A 21,085-nucleotide genomic window follows, 5' to 3' on the forward strand; every position below is an offset into this window, starting at 1 on the left:
GAAAAACCAGAAAGGGGAAATAGGGGTGACTCAATGCCCCTAGTGTCTTGTAAGCAACCCAGAAGCTTCAGATGGGTCTGTAATTATCTATAAATCAGAGAACAGGTTGATGGCAACCATTAACACCACACCCCCATCTCAGCTGTGCCCATCGTCCCAATACACTTCAAAGTATGGGGGGAGTGAGAAGGGGCACAGAACTCCTGGCATAAGGGAGGCTCTTGGGAGAGGTTACAAGGAGTTCCTGAAATAGAGGGGGCTGGAGGGTGGCACACAGGGAGCTTCTGGGGGAGAATGGAGGGATGCAAGGAGCCCCTGGTGTGTGCATGAACTCAGTCTATAGAAGCAACAAAGCATGTGACTCTCTAGTTTATGTGGAATGGAGGTGCAGGGGGGTAGTAAGAGTAGATCTATTGACCTAAAGCTATAGCTCTATTCACATACCACAGGCAGTATAATCAAACTGTATATTCAGTGCTGTAGTATACTGTAACTCAAACATCCTGCTGGGAATCAGTTAGATTGAAACCGACCATATTGTGCACTAGAATGTACTTATGTGACTTTAACAGAGATAGGCCCAACCCAAAACCTTATGTCAGAGCTTGCATCTTTAACCGATCTTTATAAATGGCCTCATCAGAACACCCTGAAGATTAGGCAAGAATTTGTGGATTTTGAACCCATCATGTTCAGGACAGATCAATTCTGGGGATTTGTCTCAGGTCCATCTCTAGAATTAAAGCATATACACCATATCCCACTTCATCAATGCATATGATCCAAACTCCATTTTAAACCATGCAGTATAACCAACCAGTGGTTCCATATGGGCTTAGGGATCACAGAAAATCATTTGGCTGGATTATTACAGACAAACCTGTATATACATTCCATGTCTATGGAGAGAGAATTTTATATGAATTGAAACTCAAAATCATCAACACTGCAGTTTACAAAAGGACTTTGAACTAACTAATCTAAATACATTGTTTCCCTTTCAATTCTCACTAGATGCCCTTGCACATGGAGTCCCACCTCACTCTTCATATGTCCCTATGTCATGATTTACCATATTATAATAATAGAACGGTGATGAAGTTAATTTGAGTGCCTGCTTTAAATCTTAAAAAGATGAGACCTGGCCATTGTAGCAGCATTTGAATACATGTGCACATGCCTACAATGCAGTGATCAGTGAAAGTAAGAGTTAATTTTCAACCAAAACTACCTTTGATAAACCAAAAAACCTTTGATAAACCCTGAACCCAATTTAATGGGAAGATTTTCAGTGATAGGAATTTAATTATTGACGTATTTTAGGTTAAAATGTATAGTACTAGCAAAATTTTAATATTACCCTTTAAATTTTTTTTCATGGGAAGGGAAAATTTGATGGGGATGCAGAAAAACACTAATCTGAGGCCTGTTTTTCCCATCTCCCAAATACTGGTGGGGAGGGAAGGGAAATAAAAGCGTGAAGTGAATCTTAGGTAAAAAGATAAATTCTCATCTGAAGGATACAGTTTTCAGAAAGCATAAAAAAACAGCTGCTTTTTTTTTTGCTAGATACATATTAATATTGGAAACCAGAGAGAAGTTAATATAGGAAACCAGAATAGAAATCTTGGCAACAATAGAAGAAAAACAAAATTTAAACCACATGTGTAGATATAATTCTGGATATTTTGATCCCAGTCCTATCTGTACTCCATCTAATATCCCATTATCATCAATACGAATTTTGACTGCAGGATTTGGTCTCTCATTTATTAAGTCCTATAGGAGAACTTCATGTGAAGTCTTAGATTTATAATCATACTTTATAGAACTAATAATTTCCAGGAAATTCTTTATAATTAGAAATTTTTAAATTATTGAAGTAAGTTTCATCTTCATCATTTGCCTCATTTCAATATGAAATATCAACCTTCTGAAAACTTTCTTGTAGCATTAAACACAAATTAGCATCATGGATGGCCCCTCTAGAGGCTTTGAATTTATTTAAATAACTCAAAAACCATACACAATTTTGAAGAAACATTTAAAGAAAATGAAACTGAAGGATGTATTCATCACCCCAAAAACTATTCATAAGTAATAAAAGAATAAGTCATGTTATGAACACGTGAGTTCTGGTTTCTATGTATGCTGGTCTTATTCTGTGAGAAATTAAATTCAAGATGTAGCAAGTACAATATTTAATTGCAGTTTATAAATGTAACAAATGCAAATTTATGTTGTTGTTGCAGTTGGAAATTATAACCAAAGAAATTGAGGTTTGGTCCTGTCATTAATCTTTATGTACTACTACTACATTGTACAGATTGTTTCCATACCATCCATGCTACAGGTAACTTCCTACCCTTGTGCCCAGTAAAGCCAAATTGGATTATACTGATTATAGTATCACTAAAGTGGGCATAAGCATATAAACATAGATTTTAAAGGTATGAATAATTAAATTATTGCCCTTGCAAAAGTAGCTTTTCTTGTGTTCATTCCTCCTATTATTTTCTTTTGATATATGCACACTTCCCACCCCCACCCCACAGGTAAGGATTTCAATTTATTTAATTAAATAAAATAATATAATCTACAATGCATCTTCCCCTACATTTAAGTAACTGATCAATATTCTTTCAAAAGTTAGTTTTGTGTCGGCAATAGTAGCACCAATACTCTTGCTGGTACTGAATCTAATTCTAAGAATCAAGAATAAATTCAAAATTGAGAAAGCTGTTCACCCCTCACCTCCCTTCCCACCACACATACCTGCACGCACACACACACAAATGTTTCACTGTATATATTTTAAAATATTTTGATTCAGGCAAGTTATCTTATTATTATTTTAAATCCCCTTTCCTTACTGCAAATGCTTAAAAACTCCAATCATACAAAGTTACCTGTGCAAAATAGTTGTCTACCTCCTACTGTCAGTAATTTCCTTCTACGTCAAAACAAAATCAATATTTCTTATATAGCACACATTTCAGAACAAAACAGCGATGTACTCGTTAATATTCTATGGCCTATACATGAAAATATAGTTCCTGAACACATGATCAATATATGGCCATTAAAAATATTTAATTACTTCAAATATTTTGGATAATGTTTATTCCAAATCAAAACACTTATTTAGTTTATTGCTTTGCTAAATGAGTCTGTGTTAAACTTACAAGCAAGTTTTAAGTAGTGTTACATTTTCAGCCAGTTTAAGGGTATATGCACTATATGCAAAGAGAACTGCTTTACTGTTCAAAGAGTTATAAGTAAGATACACATGCAATATTTTTAAATGATAGCTTAACTTTTTTAAAGACAATTTGCTTTTTTAAATATTTAAAAAGTAATTAAAATAGCTGTTTTTAAAAAACCATGGGGTCCATACAAACTGCTTAACATCTTTTTTTCTAAAGCACTACAATGCAACAATGCAAACTGAAGTTTTTTTTTTTTTAATTATTATGGAAAATATCTGGTCTGCACAAGGGTCACACTCCAATTGTAGCAAAAGCTTGAGCTCAGAGAGTCTGTCAACTTTCAAAAAATATTTTCTAAAGTAAAAAAATTAACTTTTTTAGAAAAAGAATATTTAGTAATATCAAAGTAAAATTTTACTTCAGAAGAAAGTATTTGTGAATTATGATCAAACATATTGCTAATTTTGCCTTGCATTAGAAATGTCAATAACAATTTTGATAAAAGGACCATTACAAAGTCTGTATATAAAAATATTAAGTAGAAAAACCTCTAATCCCTCAGTCATTAATACATACATGTTACTATAAATTAAAGGACTCCATAGGATGGGAATAAACCACAAACTGACTTCTGTTAATTGTCTGTTTGCCCTGGTCAAAATGTTTTGTCATTATACAGATTGTAAGTTTTAATCCTACCAATTATCCCTCCTTGAAGACTGTGTCTGTCTATTATTTTAAAACAGTGTGCTTACTAAAGTACAAGTTCAAACTCATAAATACAAATAAGGAAATATATATTATGTCTGAAAGATCAGATTCCTACATTTTATTAAAAGAAGTTCTTTCTTGATCCAAATTTCTCTCTGCTTTCTTTTCTATTGAAAACATTAAAACATTAGCACTTAAGTAACTTAAGTTTTAGATTCAGAAGATAGATCATCTTTGTTCTAGTTGCCAAAACATATTTCTGAATTTATTGAAAAAGGTTCTTTGGTTTCAAATCCTACAACTGATAAATAAAAAAATGTAAAACATTTAAATCTTGCAAACACTGAGAAACAGTAGACAAATAAAACGGAATTCATTTCACCAAATTATCTTTTTACAGTATTTGCTACTCTCCTTTGTTTAAATTTTAATCTACTATTTTTGTCACTTTTATTTTAAAGAAATAGTGAAGGTTTATTCTTTAGCAAAATATAGGACAGTTAGTAAAGTAAATAAAACCCAGGAGCCCAATCCAGTTCCCACTGAAATCAAAGGAAGTTTCAATGGAAGCAGGATTGGGCCCCACGAATTTAAAATTCACTTGTTTCATGTGTTTTATCTTATCATTTTATTAAAAGTTGGGCATGCCTACCTTTCAAAAGTATGCACTGATTTAATCCTTTTTTTATTAGGACTAAGAGAAAAGCCCAGCACAGGGAGAAAATTTTAAGGCAAGACTTTGGCTATTAGAAATAACATCACATCTTTGATTTTTCACTCTGTTTACAAGAACACACAAAAACAAACAACCCCCCCCAACTCTGTTCTAAACATGTTTCTCAAATCTCTGTTTCTATATCTACATGGGTTACCAGAGTGGGTCATACTTTCATAATTTAGCATCATATTGTGCAGTTCTTAACTTATCACAAGTCATATGAAATTCTACTTAATGTCTAAAATGTGGTTTTTATGGTTACACGCAAATAATATTTACACTGTATTATATGTTGTCAAACTGACACAGAACATATATCTCATTACTTTTCCTTAATCTTCTGGCTAGCTCTGGTTCTCTCTCACCTGGAAGATAAAGCTGCTTTCAGAGTTAGATTTGCAAAGTATCATTTTCTGATTGCTAATCACTGACATGTATCCTTTTAAAAAGACAACTTTGTGCAATTTAGTTAGATGAAGATCCATGCTGGTTTTCCTTATGACTCCCTTCAGTTTTATAGAATTGATTATGCCAGATCAGAAAAAAAAAAAAAAAAAAAAAAAGACTGCCCTATACATTTATAGAAAAAACATTTGGATTGTCGAATTCAATAGCTAAATATTGTTTGATGAGTACTGCAATTTGAAAACTGTAATTTGATTTTTAACGTGCTTTTGATTTGTTGCCTTTAAAACACAGGTATCATGAGAAGAAACACTGCAGGCATTATCCACTGACAGTTCTTATGGGGCCCAATCCTGCAAACCTGTACTTCTACAAATAGTCCTTATTTATGCAAGTGTTTCCATTCACTTCCTTGAGATTACTCATATGAATAAGCACTACATTGGTGACTATGGGTTTTTGGAAAAAATAGCCATTAATAAATACTTTACTTCTTGCAGTAAAAAGCAGAAAGCCAACTTAGTTTTGATGTATAAATAAATTAGTTTTAATATTACAAAAGACCATGGGGAAAATATTATATAGTACAGAGGATGTATATACTTCCTCTATTGAAATGCAACTATAGTATCATATGAAGTATCCCTGACTTCTGCTGATTGGGAAAATACAGGGCAGAAAAGGATCAGAACATACTATGGTCCCAATCCTGTAAGGGGTTTACCCATGCAGAGCTCTCAGCTGGGGATCAGGGTCTAGGCCACTAAAAAAGGGGCAGGGCTGAGAATTTTGGGACCAATCCTGCAAGCTCTCCACATAGAGGGTGATAATGATGCAATTGCCATGGACAGTGATGTCAACGGGAGTTCCATGAACACAGGGTTTGCAGGATCAGGCCCTCTTTTGGTTCATAGTTACTAATATATAGTTGTGCTGGGCTAGAAGCTGGACACAGATTCATGGTGTCAGTTTTGATGACAATTTTCCAGTCTCTGTCTTCAATGCTGTTAGACTCTAGCAAAAATATTAAACTTGGTTTTACATGTTTTACGCTGGGCATTTGGGCTGGCAGAAGAGAGTCCCATAGAAACAAAATCATATCTAATTTGGGGAAACTAGCAGAATCAATGAAAACTCCCCTGCCTTTCCACAAAAGAGGGTAAACCAAGATGGGGAATAAAAAAAAATGCCAACTCCCCTTTCCTAATTCTTCAAATTGCTAAAAACAATTTGTGCATTTTGGAATGCACTGGACAGGGAAGGGTTAATTAGGTTTTTTTGTTATGGAGAGGCTACGCCAGCATCATCTGAAGTAAAAGTACTAGTTACGTGCCTGATCCTGTGAGATGCTGATCACCTTCAAATCTAAGTCAGCTGTGCATGAGCGCAAGGTGTTCAGCACTGGGATGCTACACCTTGTGTCATCATGTCATACTACTGCAACAGATAAGGGCCTGCTACTATTTCCACTCAGAATCACGCTACTTCCAACCATAAGCAGTCACTCCAGACTGAAATCTTGGGTACATAAACAGGGGAATCTCAAGTAGGTGTATAGAGGTCATTTTACCTCTGTATTTGGCACCAGCGCAACTGCTGCTTGAATACTGTGTCCAGTTCTGGTATCCACAATTCAAGAATGGCATTGTTAAATTTTGAGAGTTCAGAGAAGAGCTATATGAATACTTCAAGGATTAGAAACATGCCAGTGATAGACTCAAAGAGCTCAATCTATTTAGCTTAATAGAGAGAAGGTTAAGGGGTGACTTGATTACAGACTGTAAGTACCTACATGAGGAACAAATATTTAATAATGGGCTCTTGAATCTAGCAGAGAAAGATACAACACGATCCAATGGCTGGAAGCTGAAGTTAGACAAATTCGGACAGGAAAGAAGGGGTACATTTTTAACAATGAGACTGAGAGTAATTAACCATTGGAACAATTTCCCAAGAGTGGTTGTGGATTCTCCATTATTGACAATTTTGAAATCAAGACTGGATGTTTTTCTAAAACCTATGTTCTTAAAACAATGGTTATCAACCTGTGGTCCACGGAGCTCTGGAGGTAATCAAACTATTTCTAAGATTTCCAAAGGCATCCATATCTCCATTCAAATTTTTTTAGGGGTCTGCAAATGAAAAAAGGTTGACAAATTCTGTTCTAAGAATTATTTTGGGGAAGTTCTATACAGGAAGTCAGACTAGATGGTCACAATGATCCTGTCTGGCCTTGGAATCTATGACAGTTCTGTGAAATGTGGCCTGCAAGATTTCAGCCCACATATAGAAGGAACTTTTTCTTTAAACAGAATCTGAAACTTATTTAAAATTTATTTAATAGGATTTACTATTTTTAACTTCAAGAAATAAAAAATGCATTACTAATAAATAAAAGCTAGTGTTTTCAAGTGATTTTTAATGCCCCTGTAACTGCTAACAAAGCAAATTTTTTCAAGCTCAAATTCTGCAGCCCATTAATCATTAATGGAGACAGTTATTTAAATTAGAAATGGGTTTCTGTACATGGGAAGTTGTGGTTATTATCTATGAGTGCAATAAATCCTGTTTTAAAAGAGTCCGGCTTTACAGGTGTTACGATCTATAGAGTTGCTAATTTTACCCCATACTGCAAATTTTCATGGTAGAGCAAAATGTCTCACTACTTACCCAGATGAATCATCCTCATCTTTCAAAGTTCTTGGACACAAAATGTTAAGTAATCATTTTTACCAAATGCCTTCTTATTCCCAAGTCCCCTTTCAGTAGCCCATTGGTTAGAGCAGGTAGGAGAAAGAGTCAGAGGGTTTTTGGGGTTTTTTTTAATCCTAGCTCTGCCTTTATTCACTCACTGGGCAGATTCGGGTAAATCACATCCTTTCTCTATGCCTCAATGTCCCCAACTGTAAAATGTGTATAGTAACAGTTACCTGCCCGCACCATAGGGATAGTGTAAGGATGAGATCGTTAATATTTGCAAAGCATTTTGAAAAATGAAATCACCCAAAGCCTGTTGTGATTACTAGTTTTAGGGCAGGTGCACTATTCACGTTAAATGCAATGGACACTGAGCAGCTAAAAAACACCAATGCATGGCTTTACATATGTGCTTCCTGGACCTGATCATGTAAGTGATGGCCATATGGCACTCCCACTGAAATCATAGCAGTTTCCTGCACAGAGGATTGGGGTCTAAATCTGTTTAACTTCATATTTGTGTAGTTTTACATCGAAGTGCTGTTCTGTTCAGAAAAGAGACGGTGTGGCTTCTTCTTATGCAGTGTAGCTGAGCCCTATGTGTTCATTTAGCTGTACAGCTTTTGTTATATGACATATTGAACTAATCACCAGGAGAAAAAATAAGCATTTTAAAAGCAAAGATCTCCTTACTTTACTGTCAAACTCTGACCATATCTTCCAGCTATTGTAAATGGGTATGGATTATTGAGTTCAATGGTGTTTTTCTCATTTATTCCAGCAGAGAATTTGGCCCATAGTATTTACGCCTATTAGCCTCAGAGAGAGAGAGATGAAAGCAAGAGCTCATGTCTACTTTGCCTTGTAGGACATCAACAGCATCATCTTCTAAGTTCTGAGCACAGAGACTCTGTATTATCTCTGATATTATAAGTGGCAGAAGGATGAAGCTTGATTTTCAGACCTTAGGTTTGAGCATGGGGTGGCACAAGTATTTGAAAAGTCATCTTCTGACTTGTAAAACAAAGAAAAGTTGAAACAGGCATCACTGTGAGTGAAATTCACCTCTATGTAGAGGGCCAACACACAAGAACTAATGCATTGCTTCCAGCCCAGTGGACAGTGCATAGGTTTTTGGCCAACTCTCTGCACAAGCGTGAATTTCACTCTGAGGGAGATTAACTCTATGGATTCCAGCAGTTGTTTTTACAGTTACTTTTCTGGCTATTACCACACTTCAAATATCTGTATCTTAAACTTTATTTTCAATATTTCTGTCTGTAGTTATCAATTTTAACTTTTCTCTGAAAATAGCAAACATTCTAGTGTACATATAGCAATGCATTGATTAGTGTTTTTCCCCTAGCATCATGATTTTTATTGCTGAAGACAATTTTTCAAATTGTTTGCTTTATAGACTCCATCCTGACACCTGTGAATAAAAGGAAACTTAGCTGCTGAGTTACTGGTGATTGTTTTGTAAAGAGAAGTCATGTAAGTTGCAGTGGCCCCAGTCTTATGATATGATGCAAGTACATGGCCCCCTGCACCCATGCAGAGCCCCACTGATTTCAGCGAGTGAAAGGCTCCTCCTTCATTGCATTACAGTATTAGGCCCTTTTTCATCATAGTTACATTGGTTAAGAGCTCCTCTCCCTGTATTTTACTCCACCTATAGCCAGCCTGCCTGCCCATCTGATATACAGTTTTCTATCCTATGGCAAAACAAAATCCCTAGTATTTTAAACAGATTTAATAGCTGTGGGGTTTTTGAAAGAATACGAGTTAAGGTAAAACATTTTTTTTAACAATCCTCCTTATCTGTGTTATGTATCGTACCTTGGATTGTTAAAAAGGAAATACTTTTGAACAGCTTATTTGCTTTTCACCAGACATGCTAGGTGGTTTGTTTCTGCATTTTGCTCACTTTGAACTGTAAAACTAGACTGGTCAGCTTCTAGTTAGTTTCACTTGCCAGTTTTCAGCTATTAGGGAGCACAAGGTTGTAGTGCTTGAGTTTCCAACACAGTGTGGAAATACTGACACTATTAAAAATCATGAAAACATTTCTATTAATATTTATTAAAAATGTAAGAACTAAATCTGAGGCCTATGTTGGTCAGTGTCCCTTTAAACATTTTGTTGTTGTTTAAATCAGGCATTTCATACATTTGATTCTTAAACAGGAATCTCTTGATATCAATAGAGGCTACTTAAACTGATGACATGATCTGGCCCCATGGACTTTGTAGTACATATCGGTAACTTTGCAAACTAACTTCAGATGATAGATAGATCTAAGTTCAAAAAGGAACACAAATTTCTTCCTCTGCTGATAGAGGTAAGCTCAGTAATGCTACTTTAGCTCAAAAGAAAGTTCTACAGGCTTGTAAGTGAATTTTCAAGTTCTTATATCAGCCAAGAGATTGAGGCTAGGAATAGCTTGTATTCACTGTAATTTGAGGGTGGTGAGAAAGACCACATGGGCAAATTGTGCACCCAGGCACATCAGTGAACTCACTTAAGTGAATGAGGTTACTTAGGATTTACATCAGTGTAACTGAGAGTAGGATTTATCTCCTATTATGGTTTCATTGACAGACAGGTCTTGTACTGTTTGGTTCAAATTTTCTATTAGGCTGTAGATGAAAAAATATTAATTGGGAGTACAAACCTTTTGAATCAGTAGAAATTCTTCCACTTAAAAAAACAACTATCAAATGTACTGATAATACACCAGCTGTTACTATCCTAATGGTAACTAGCTCCCCAAGTAGTAGGCTCATTGGTTGATAGGTTGATAAGATTGATAAGCTTCTGGTCTACAAATTATGGCAAGTCAATAAAATCTCCAAAACAGAGCTATAATGGTTACCTCTTTGCCTAGGAAAGTTATTAACTGGAAGACTAAGTGGGGCAATCAACTGAAAAGTGACTATAGAAATGCCTCTTGCTAGTGCATATATCTGCTCCTTAGATGTCTTCTGAGTCACATTGACTTAATTTACCTAGTCATATTCTGCCCTTGACACACAATTCCTGCTGACGTCAATGAGAGTTCCCATCACATATCACAGCCACTGTATGACTCTTGGGTTTTAATTCTGTCAGTACTGTGTATTCAATATATCAGCAGAAGGGAGAGTTCCATTCCACTCTTCCTTGTGCATGATGCAGCAGGTTGCAACTCTCTTCTGGTTCCAGATCTTTGATATCTGATGATGGATGCAACAGAAAAAAACATAGCCAGATTTCAAATGCTATGTTGAGCCTGCAGCGCCATTAGTCTCAGAGGGGAGGAGGGCAGAAATAACATTTTGATTTACAAACAGCAAATACGACATGATGCGGAATAAATTGGGATGCTTTGAATATTTTCTGCAGGTGCTACCTACTTACCATGTAACTTTGCTCTTCTTATTTTTCTTAGGGAAAAAAAATAACATATTATTTGCTATATCCAGCATAAGAAGTGGACATCTCTGAGGTATACCGAAGAATGAAGTCAAACCATTGACTTAAGAAACAATTGATACACCAAAGAAATCAGGTTTTCAGTGATCACTGCTCCCATATAAGGAACAAAATATATGAATAAAACAGTTTGAAAAGATGTAACTAGAGATTTAGAGTTTGATCCAACTCGCATTTGCTTTAATCGAAATTGGAATAAACCCTTCAGGCCTAATTTTCCACGGTCTTGCTCTCTGTTTAGTCAATTATTCCTAGGCAAAATGGGTCTATTTCAGCACTGTGTAACTCCAGCTTTACCCTAGTGAATAACTTCTTAGGCCTACTGAGTGCAAAGTAGGTGTAAAATGCTGGCAGATCAGAAGAACAGTGTTTTGCACCTAGTTTGTTCTCACTTTGCACAAAAGTAAATGGTTACACATGGCAGTGGAGAATCAGTCTTGGAAACTGAAATCAAAGTTCTTCTATTATGGATAGGAAGAAAAATAACCCCTGGTTCTCTTGCAAAACTGTGATAAAATCATCCCATATAGCTCTTAGGGAGAATATTTCTCTTAAGTAATAACTAGATAGAACAACAGATAGATTCAGATCCCTTGATTTTTGCCCACTGGGCAGGTCCAGACATTCTCTTTTGTCAGTCACTAGCCTGCATTTGTAGGAATCTCTTGGTGAACCAAAGGGTTAACTCGCTAAACATAGGATGAAGAATCTAAGGAGTTACATTTCTAAACATGAGACAAAACTGCTGAGTATCATATCCAGAAATGTCCAAATTACCTCATCCTGATTTATCACCAATTCCAGTTGGTTACTGTTATTATGATGGGAATTTTTATTAAAAGCAGGATGGAGCACTGAGTGAGCTTGGCTTTGGGCAGGAATACAATTATTACTATCTTTCAGCTGAATTAACATATTTTTAATATTAGTGATTAAAATATGGATCACAAAAAGCTAATATTAATATAGGATTACTCATTGAAAAACCTGTTTACTGTGTACACTAACAGCGTGGCAAATATATATACACTAGGACAGACAGAGATGCACACACACCTGTATATGTACACAGTACAGACAAGCACAGACAGACAGACAGACACAACTCTGCACACACACAGTGCACACTGGCAAAGACCAATGGACATGCCATTGTGCACATATAATAGACTGGCAGAGACAGACCTACACATTCCAGGATATCTTGCAGTACAGACTGGTACAAAAAGACAGACACACCCTTGAATACGTATGGTGCAGATGGGCAAAGACGTACAGATGAGCCCCTGAATGCACAAAGTACATATCCCTGAATGCACATAACACAGAGAGACCTCTAAATATGCATTGCATATAGGCACAAACACACTTGAATACTTAAAAATATGTACAATAATCTCTACTGCATATATATACACACACAGATGCATGCACACCTATTTGTACATGCACAGGTTCACACACATACACTCATGCAGCACAGTTATATGATTATATTCATAAAGCACTAACAAAGATGCAGGCATTTTCTTGTATACACACATTCCCCTCTTTCCTATTTATCTGCCTGAATTAGACTGCAAGCTCCTTGTGGAACTCTGCTTTGTTTTGTTTTTGTAACTAGACTGTCCATGTACAACTGCTCCCCATAAATAACAATTATAATACATACAGGTACACTCTTGTGTGTACATACTGGCACTTACATACATTCCAGAGACAGATTCCTTTTTGGCAGAGAAATCTCAGATATTTTTTCCCCAACAAAATATGCCTCACTCTCTTTGTGAGCTGTCGTGTCCTTCAGCAAAGAGTGGGATGTAAGAAGCAAAAATATCAGATTTTAAGTTAGAACTGCTTAGATTAAATTTATAAAGACCTCAACCCCTCCCCCCACTATTCTGCTTCCCCAACCCTATTCAAAGGCAGCAGCTCTGATTCCCATCTGTGGCACCTTCATGAATGGTTTGACTTGAAGTTCAAAGCATGGGGGGCGAATACACTAAATCCCTTGGTGAGCACATGCAAGCCTAGGCTAAAAGAATGTTGTCGGTATATGTGCTGTTATTATGTATATAGTGCCACAGGTGTGCATATCAGAAAACCGTCCATGCCCAGAGAATCTAGTGGTCTAAATTAGACCGACAACACAATAGATCATTGTGCGTGTGGGACAGAGTGAACAGTGGAATGGGGACGTTGTTTTGGGAGGAATGTGCTTTTTTCTACAGAGAGCAGATAATACTTATTGTTTTGTTTCACATATTTCTTATCAGTGTTTTTAACCTATATTTTTATCATTTAAATTCGTTTGGCTGGTTAACTCTGAAATGTCTTGCGGAAGAAACTTGTTCTGAAGACGGATCTGAGGAAAGAGACAGTGGCTTAAATGGCACATGAGAGAGAGAGAGTAAGAGTCAGCCTAGAAAGAGATGGGAAGATGAGAGTGGTGAAAGATGCAAAAGGAGCAGTTGGAAGAAGGATCATGTAGAAAGGTGAGAACATGATGTAAAATGAAGGTTAGCAATCCTTTTTCATATTGCTTTGAGGGTCTACACTTTAGTCAACATACCTCTCTCTGCAGCATTAAAGCATATTTTTGAAGTCTTCTTTGGAAATAGTTCAATGCTAAAAGAATCTCTGGTGAAAATCACCTGGAGTTATTACTATTATTATTAATGCACATTTTAAATTACGGTAATGGCTAGAGGCCAAGCAGTTCAGGTCCCACCGTGCCAGGTGTTGTACAGTCATACAATAATTGATTGTCTCTGCCCTCAACGAGTCTAAAATACAAAAAAGACAAAGCACCACAAAACAGAGATTAGGGGATATAGGTCCTAGTCCCAGTTCTAACATGATTTATGAAGTAAAAAGTAGACAGAGGACGCAACCAGGTATAATCCTCACTGGAGAACACGAGAAACAAATTCAGGCAAACTGTCTTGCTTGGAAGTAGCATATTTGATTGTACAGTTCACGCTTCCCATTCTGGTTCATGTCTATCACTTTGGTCCACAAGTCAACATTATGAGTCTCTATATATTATATAGATACTACCCTCTCAGATATTCAAATGCATTTTCTTTTAGTGCACCATGGCATCTGTTATTAATATTTGACGTTTAGAAGAAATAATTTGTGAAACAGGCATGTTTTAGAGATCTTAATGATAAAACAAAACTTTGGAAAGTTATATTAAAGAAAAGAAAAGAAAAGAAAAAGTAATGGCTCTTTTTGATTAAATCAGAACATACCTGCCTGAAGCAAACAACTGATTCTTTTTTTTTAAATATTAACAATTGCCAGTATCATGCACTGGGTAGGGGAATGAACTCCCACATGTTCCTTTGATCACAAATATCTCTCTACACATTGAGCTTTCACATGTGTTGTGCAGTGTGCTATACACTGTTTATCTCCTTGGCTGCCACCCACCCCATAAAGGTGGATAGTGCAGAATGGAAGGAATTCCTGTGCATATGTAGTTTGTAAAGCACTTTGAGATCATACACAGTGTTGGCCAAAACCCAAAGGGAACAAATAATAGATGTATCATAAGTTTTTAGCATCCAGACAGTTAATTCTGAGAGCTGAACTCCTGCCTGTTTTGAATCAGGTGTCCCCAAAATGCTGGTGTGGGTGTGTGTATGTGTGCGCGTGAGCGAACACACATATAAGAATATACTTTGCCTATTGAAATCTCATAAGTAATTTGCAAGTAGTCTGGTCTGCTCAGATGAGCTGATGAAAAATATACAGTGGAGTGGTCTGTAAATGTAATTCCCTAAGTGTCAGGCTTGGGGAGTCTTTGAGAAGATCTGTTGGGGAAATCAAGGAGAAATCTGTTCAAGAGGTTTACTATACTAACAGGGGTAAGGATTTTGCAAGACCTGCTGAATCAGCGAGAAAGCAATGCGTTTTTCAGTCCTGGTCAAGGCATTCTAGAAGCAGATTTAAGATCAATGACTGAAGGAGTCAAGTTTCTGTTCAAACTGGAATCTTTCCATGGTCACCAAATTGTAGTTATATATTTTTGATAATATTTGAAAATATGTATGTGCACTTAAGTTCAATCTTAATAACTTTATCTCATCATTTAGCAGATTTGTATTAACATAATCTTGAGAGTAATTTGATTTCCTTTTTTAATTAAAATTAACAATAACAATAAAAAAATACAACCCCCCCAACAATCTGGTATGATTACCATAAACACTCCCCAAAACAGATCATGATACTTGAGAAGTTATTGTTTCTTTTAGAAATGAACCCTGGAAAAATAGGGCAAGATACTGAACTCACAGAAATCAATGGCATGATTCCCATTGATTGAAATGAGAAGAGCATTGGCCCTTAGTCCTCTAAAAATTAGAAGTACCCTTGATAATGTTGCCAGGTGCACTATACCATGTAGCACAGAGACAGAGCATGACAGGGACAAAAGGATGAATGTTTCGGACCAGCAACATCAACATTCCCCGTGTGTCCTCCAAACCGTCTCATCATTGCATGTATAAAAAAAGGCATTGAAACAATTTGTTCTTAAAGGGACATGGCTCGGTTAAAACACAAATTCCTTTTCTCTGCTATTGATCACATTTTAGATTCTGTAAACGTTTTCTGAATGAAATCGTCTCATGCACATGTCACCATTCCTGCCCATCGTTCACTTTCTGCACCTCCCTCAGTGCAAACAGCAAAGCTAGAATGGACAGATTCATTTATTATTTTTAGCCAAATTCACTTTCTGATTCTTTGATACTACCACAGGGCTATTTGTGTTTTGGTCAAACAACTTAAGGGAAAGCTGACTTTAAAAAACTGTTCCCATTAATTTTTTGGAAATATTTTATTAAAATATTTCTATTCATCTTCAGTTTTGTAAAATTTCTTTTAAAAGAGAAATGTAAGTTTGGACATAACTCCCTTCATTGTCCCCTTTTTAGCTATGGATGGATGCAACTGACAGAAAAATGAACAAGTAGTTTGTGATGTACCTCTATGGGAAAATGGCTTTTGCTGTATTTCCATCTAACTTGCCTTGAATGCAAAAGGTTTCAAAATCCTTCAAGTGTATACAAATACAAAAAGGAAGTATTTTTATTTTATTTTTGTAATCAATTGGTTTCTGAAAAGTCCAATCGATGGGCAACTGACATAGAAAATTGTATTAATGTTGCTGTATACCACATAGTATAGAATCAATATAGCAGAGGGATATTGGTGCTATTAATGTCTTACAGTCATATCATTATTGAGGTCCTGCAGACATATTAGTACTAATAACATATGGTTTTAATAATATTATGGCTGTTTTAGATATTGGATTTTAAACAAAAAATAGTTAAAGTTTAAATGGGATCATTTGAACATTATATTATAAAACAAAAGAGGGGAGGATGAAGGGCTGGCGTACTATTTTGTCACCAATGGCCTGAAGTGAATTTGAACCAGTGACCTTGAAGTGAAAGTTTCTGTATGTAGGATAGTTAGGTCACTGCTTTGAATCCAGCCAAAGCTGGCAGTGCCTAGAGACTGTGAAGGATGTTTACATCTTCTGTGTGAAATGAGTCTGGCATTCTCAGTCCATTCACCAATAGACAATTGACCACATCACTAAGCACATACACAGATTAGCCCTGCTGTTGGCACTCTCAGCAGAAAAGGAAAGGGGTGCGTGGGTCACAGATATTAAACATGCCTCTGACTTCTAAAGAAGGTCACACTTAGGCAAAACTTGTACGGCTCTTGGTCCATGCTGAGCCTATTATGCAGACAGTGGCATGCTATAAATACTATAGATTAGGTAATTGGAAGCATGAGACCTGTTGACAAACCAAACTGGCTCCACTTCCACACTTTTTGGAGTCACTGGATATCCTTAAACTAATCACAGTGGTGAAAGATATAATTGATTATATATTATTCCTCTTGCATACTGTATTGACCCATGCACATTCAAATGGGCCTTGACTGCAAATGCAGAAACAAATTAATTTTAGTGATGGCTTCATGCTTCAAAATTCAGGTCATGATCCAAATTTTGAACGCATTGAAGTGAGGAAATGTTTGGAACTGGGTTTTTGGTTCCAACCATTGAGAAAAGGGCCTTCTGCAAATTTCTTGTCTGGAATTGAACTGCCAAATTGTTTTTTAAAACCATGGCTGCATTTCTAGTTTCCAGGCCTTTGTGAGTGAAGAACTGGGGAGATCTGCATTTCTTGATAAACATTGTCTGATGAGTTATGGAACTTAAACATTTGTAGTGGGATTCATAGGTTTTATATTTGTAGCTGGCAAGCTATTTGCCACACACAATTTATTGGATGTATTTAGCCTGCTATTTTTCATGAATTATTAATGAACAGACATATTTTTACAGATTATTTAATGAATGGTTAATGCCAACATATGTCAGCGTACAAAGTTGTGCACAAACAATTTGCCAAGACAATTGCTTTGAGTATTTTGAGAATTCAGTATTGCCGATTTGATATTCACATTGCGATTTGTTACCCAAGTCACATGACATTGCTTCTGCTGTCTGACTGGATAACTCCCACTCACCAAGGAGCTTTCAGGATGGCTGCATGAAGAGTTCCAGTTTAGGCACTTAGGTAGATACATATTTGCATGAGTATATGCAACACTTCTTTTCCACAAACAAAATATCATCCTCATGCATACGTGTGGAAAGTGATTAAGTGGGTCTCAAATACCACCAAAGCAAATAGGTAGTTTTTATTCAAACAAAAGTTCACTTTTATTTGTTTTGGTGTTTTCCAATCTCTGTACACTAACTTCCATTGACAGAATCACTTCCAACAGATATGGACTCCCAGATGAATACATATTTGCTAAAACTTTGTAGTATTATTAATAAAAATATTTTCATGGCTATGTATCCATGACATCCTGACATCCTCTGTACTCAGTGGGAGCCCAGTATATGTATCACAGGGAAGAAATTACCCCAAATATTGTTTAATCCCAACAAGAGTTTATTTTCAATCAACTGATTGTGTGGAGGTGAAATATTACAAATGTAGGGCCATATTCTGCCTCAGATCTCCCAACAGAGCTCTTATTGATCTCAAGAGTAAATTAAGTCCATGTGAATGGAAGATTCTCCACAAATACACAATGGAAATTAAGGCTATAGCTTTCTTCTGAGCTTCTTCCAAACTATCAATTTGTCATTATGTAGAGCCAAATCTTATTTGCCTTACTCACTCATTGAATTAAATGGGATAACTTGCGTGAGTAAAGCAAGTAGAATTTGGGTCACAATATAATTTGTACAAATATCACCCCAACATGAAACCTTGGAACAACAAAAATATTATTGACATTTATCTACGCTTTATTTACCCATCCAAAATGTCTCCATGAATGGACATACAAAAGATGAGCCAACAAAATCCTAATAGATGATCATTAACCTGCACTGCGTGATCTCATCTTTAATTTCCCTCAGAGACATGTCAGTGTCTGCCCAATACATATATATAATTTGTTTCACTGACTACTTCTACCTGTAGCTTTGTAAAATATTAATAATCATCATAATAATTTAAAAGAAACAGTCTCTCAATTAGTAAAATAATCAGTAAAAGGAAACCAGTTCTCCCTGGTTAGCAATAACCCTCCTTAAACTGTGCAGGTAAATGGCCCAACCTGAAGCCACTTGGGACACAGAATTCCCATTGAATTGAATAGGCTGAATTCAACCAGAGCTTACACGGGTATAAATAGGTCAACTGAGGGAGCAGGTCCAACAAGCAGGGATGCCAAACTATTGTAATCTCCCATGTGCAGGAGGCCATTAGGGGACAAGAGCAGCACAGAATTGAGAACGGCTGACCAAGGAGGATGAGAAATGTATTGATCTAGAGCATCCTTTCAACTACCTCTGCTGCGGGATTCCTATGGAACATGGTTGTAAACCAGAGCTGCAAAAAATCTGAGGGGAGGCAGCAGTGGTTCCACCATTTGCCTTCTCATGTGTTGAATTCCCCACTTGGATTTGTGCAGGCGTGCATATAATTTATGTTTCCCTGCACTACCATTATTGAATCTGGCCACAGTGACTCTGGCAACAGGATCTATTAGTGAATCTGGCTACTGGATTGGGCTCCCATATATCTTTTTTCCCCTTATTGATCATTCTCTCTACCTTTGCTTTCCCCTACTACATTACTAAGGGAGCTGGCTTTAATTAATTAAATACAATAATATTTATAAAGTATCCTTTCCTCACTTTTGGGGAGGCAGCATGCAAGCAATTCAATCAGACTAAAATAACAAACCAATAGAATTCTAGTCCTTAAAAACCCTTGGTGGAGGAAAGGACAGTTCAGCCCCTGGATAGGATGAATGGAGGTAAGTGGTCCAGGTAGAGCAAGATCAACCTCTACCCTCCTGCCACCTCTAAGAGCCACCCCAAAATGGCTCAGTCAACTGCAAGATTTGGACACAAAGATATAGTTCCTAGAGGTGGATGGTGCCAGAGCATGGATACCACTCAATGAGCAGATCTCCAATGCAGCAGGTCTCTCTTCATTAAAGGTTTTAAAAAACACTGGGGCTGAGATTTTCATAAACACACAACTCCTAGTAACCTTAATCCCCTAGACAGTTTTGAAAATCTGCACCTGGTTCTCATTGTTCACTTCCCTGTTAACATGCCAACAACAAGGGCATAAACACAGCTCTGAGATGATTAACTTCTGTTGGCTCTGCAACAGTGAGAGGTAGAATTATTTCCATGGAACCAACAAAAATAACAATGTTCTGTTAGGGGGTTGGGGGAGGCGGGTATGGGAGGGTGTCAGAAAATAGATCTTTGATGCCACTGCTGGGACATGAGGTTCTTCAGGTTTTAAAACAACTCCCCACCATTATTCTCACCTGCAAGCTGCTTCCTCCTCCAGTCAAAATCACCACCTTTATGGTTGAGGATAATGAAGAGAGTGCCCTTAGAAAGCCCAACAACATTAAGTCAGCTAGAGAAGTCATTGTTCAGCAATGCCAGGCACTGTCTCTCCATTGCACTCCCAACCCAGAAAGCAAGGAACTGGGAAGGCAAACAAAATCTGGGCCTACTGCATGGCAGTGCAGACCATTAATCATCATTAGGTCACAAGGCTGGACAGCTTGTGCTGCATTTCGTAGAGGGAACTGGGTAGTGAAGATAAGAGCTATTTACAATTAGAAAGATGTTCTCCATCCATTATAAAGAGAGAACATTCAGGCTGGACAACATGCAACATTTCTGAAAGAGTCAGATCTAGCAGTCTCTGCACAGTATCCCTAGCAAGGTGGCAGAGGTTCCATAGCTTGGTTAAATTAAGACTGGTCTTGGGAAAATCTATGAAGAATAGACTGTAAAGAACAATCCTACCCTACCCAGATTATGGAGAAATAATCTAAAAGGTCTTTTTGATCTCCAGTTTTTGCAATTCTAATTCAATTATAAGGAAGATAAAATGTGGGACTTATTTGACCAGTGCACTTGCAAATGATCATGTTCATGTGTATGCAGATACACTAAATTTATTAGACATATACTGGAATATGTATTGCACTTTATCAGTAATTAAACAATTATAGATTATCTATCTTATACAGTGTATAAATACCTACACACACAGCTATGCTTCCTCATTCCCACCTTCTGCCTTGCACTTTCCTTGATATTTGTAATTACTGGAGGAAGGCGCTGAGGGACATTTAGCAGTTCATGGTGGGGAGAGAGCTAATGTCCTTGAAGGACAAAACATGGCCAAAGGACTATATAGTTGTGCTGGCATTCCAGGGAGCCTCAAGTAGGAACAATTGCACATAAACAACTTCTGGCAGAAAGAAG

At 36.8% G+C, this 21,085-nt stretch overlaps 1 protein-coding gene across 1 annotated transcript in view; it reads right to left on the bottom strand.

The window, feature by feature from the left end:
• The window catches only part of HSD17B12 (hydroxysteroid 17-beta dehydrogenase 12), a 224,916-nt gene that overhangs the window by 185,873 nt on the left and 17,958 nt on the right, over window positions 1-21,085 (bottom strand). The window lies entirely within an intron of this gene.

Source organism: Gopherus evgoodei, chromosome 4 (assembly GCF_007399415.2).
Source record: "Gopherus evgoodei ecotype Sinaloan lineage chromosome 4, rGopEvg1_v1.p, whole genome shotgun sequence".
In the NCBI taxonomy this organism is placed as follows: Eukaryota; Metazoa; Chordata; order Testudines; family Testudinidae; genus Gopherus; species Gopherus evgoodei.